At 37.6% G+C, this 2,410-nt stretch overlaps 1 long non-coding RNA gene across 1 annotated transcript; it reads right to left on the bottom strand.

Moving 5' to 3' along the window:
- Positions 1-624: 624 nt before the first annotated feature.
- LOC149255056 (uncharacterized) lies at positions 625-2,021 on the bottom strand. The gene is made up of 2 exons (XR_016266326.1): positions 1,378-2,021; positions 625-926 (listed from the first exon to the last, which is right to left on the bottom strand). It is a non-coding gene; the product is annotated as an uncharacterized LOC149255056 (long non-coding RNA).
- Between the last annotated feature and the right edge of the window lie 389 nt (positions 2,022-2,410).

The following is a 2,410-nucleotide window of genomic DNA, read 5'->3' as shown; positions in this document are numbered from 1 at the left end:
ACTCAGCTAACTCGTGAATTTATGTCAGGTATTCCAAGTCCTTTTAAGTATTCCAAGTCCTTTTACGTAGACACATTAAACTCAAGTATCTCAACTCCTTGACCATAAGGGAAAATAGGGGTACTGCCCTTGTGGACAAAAAACTTCTGTCTATTACATGTTCACTCCACTTTTGTCAAATTTCCAAGTGCAAGAATTCTCAATGAATAATTCTCATGGATATATACATGGGTATCTAGAATGGATCGTTATTACCACTTAACCAGATGCCTTTGATCCCTTGAAGGTCCTCCATGCCGATTATTAAATCAATTGAATCAGTCATGAGAATTAAGTTATACAAAACTCTTCAATTTGACTTGCACCTGTCGCTCTGAACATTAATCTCTTTGCATTTTCACAACCAATTTTGATAAACCCTTGCTGTGCTGTTTGTGTCTTTGGTTACCAGTGCTCTTTTTTCCCACATATTCAATTCAGACTCTTTCACAACCGAGCAAATATCCAGAAATGGATCTTTCATAATCTTAGAAAGATGGCCAATCAAAAAATAGCATTCCATCTGTCTTTCTCTTTCATTACTATACCATGATTTTTTTGTTCGTTTTCGTTACATCCCATAAATGTGGTTGGTATAGTGGAATGCCATGGAATTCCACCACATATCTCGAATATCTTGTTAAATGTGGCTGAAATTCATTTGCTCCTCTGTGCCATCTGTCTTATAATACAATTCATTCATTGAAAGATCCATAGCTTCTGTATTAGGAAGGCATTTCATAGCGAATAGAGTATGCACAACTTTGTCACGACCAGAGATTAGGAGCCGCAACTTTTATGCCTTCTTCATATTTTTCAGCCAGAGTTGTTCAAACAGATCCCTATGCAAAATTTTGTCGATATAAATTTGCATAGGACAAAGAAACCTACACACAAGGAAAAATTGCTCAAATGAGTTTCTCTATAAAATACTCTTTACAGAGATTTAAAAAGACAAAGAACCCTAGACAATGGAATGTCACAGGGATAGAAGAGAGGTTTGACACATATGTAATGCTAATAAAATAAAATGGTAAATAATATGAAAAAAATAGCATTAATACATTTTGACTTGGGCATTTTTCTGCGCTTAACGAATCAAAAGTTCAGACAGAGAGAAATCAATATTCATTGTTGCGGGAAATGTTACAACCCTTGGGAAGAAATGTTTCCATCTTTATATAATGTTAATCGAATATAATGACAGTGCTGGAAAAAGATATGGGTGGAAAAAAAGAACAAGCATATAATAGATATACCTTAACATAACAAGAAAGAAACACTCAATAGATCAGGGTTTTGCTAAATCTTTTAGATAAAAAAATATGAAGTGCTCACCTGATAAATTTGGAAGAATCAATTTGAAAGAAGCACATGATATAGGAGGTTTCCACTATCAATTCAGATCCTTTCATTATCATATCTTTCGTCCCTTCCCTCAAAACTGAAGATGAGGAAGGCATCCCCTGAAGGCTGAAGCTGACCATCATCGGCAACATTATTATCGTTAGCAGCAATTGAAGATTTAGAAAATCCGCCTTGCGTTACAGGTATTGGAACACCAGGAGAGGAGGAAATCGGGGCATGAGGAGGGGATGGAGGGTTTTGGAGGTTATGCGATGTCATATCGACTTCTTGGGTTTCAACTGTTGGAGGAACGTTGGTATCAGTATTAGCTTTAGCAATGGCAGGCAGAGGAGACAGAGGCATCTGAACAAGCATTCGGAGCACCAAAGACATTGATATTATCTTCTGGAGAGAGCAAACTGATCTGCTGCCATTTTTTTCCATGGTTTCTCACTGAAAAGCCTCAATCTCATTATGGGTGCTGTCAGAAACGAAAATTGAAAACTTCAATTGGGAATGACTGGTTGCCAATACACAGTGCAACTATACTCACGCTAGGAAGATCATTTTTTTCCATACCTTTGAAGATCAGTTGGATCCCACTCCAAACCAAAATATTCTCCACAGCACAATGAAAAGACGGCGATTCCTATTTGTTACCCTATAGGAATTTTAATGCGGCCTGACATGGGGCCGCATTAAGGCGATACAACACGCTGCTGTTTTTATTTTCTCTCTCATCACCTAGCGGCGTGTTGTATCGCCTTAATGCGGTCCCATGTCAGGCCGCATTAAAATTCCTATAGGGTAAAAAATAAAAATTGCCATGAAAAGACCTTACCTGTTACGTCATATAGCTTTCTTTCTCTTTCGTACCTAGGGTTGGAATTTCGATCCGTACCTAGGTTTGGAATTTCAAAATAAAGTAACCTGATAGTGCTGAAAAACTAATGCCCATTTTCAGATATTTGAAAAGGCCTTGTCCAGGGACACCACAAATTCGCCACTCAGATTTTTGAGCAGT

Source organism: Pinus tabuliformis, chromosome 7, assembly GCF_031772625.1.
Source record: "Pinus tabuliformis cultivar Carrire ecotype Pingquan chromosome 7, CPIR1, whole genome shotgun sequence".
Lineage (NCBI taxonomy): Eukaryota > Viridiplantae > Streptophyta > Pinopsida > Pinales > Pinaceae > Pinus > Pinus tabuliformis.
Note: the sequence above shows the minus strand (reverse complement) of the source record. Positions and strands in the feature narration are given on the sequence as shown.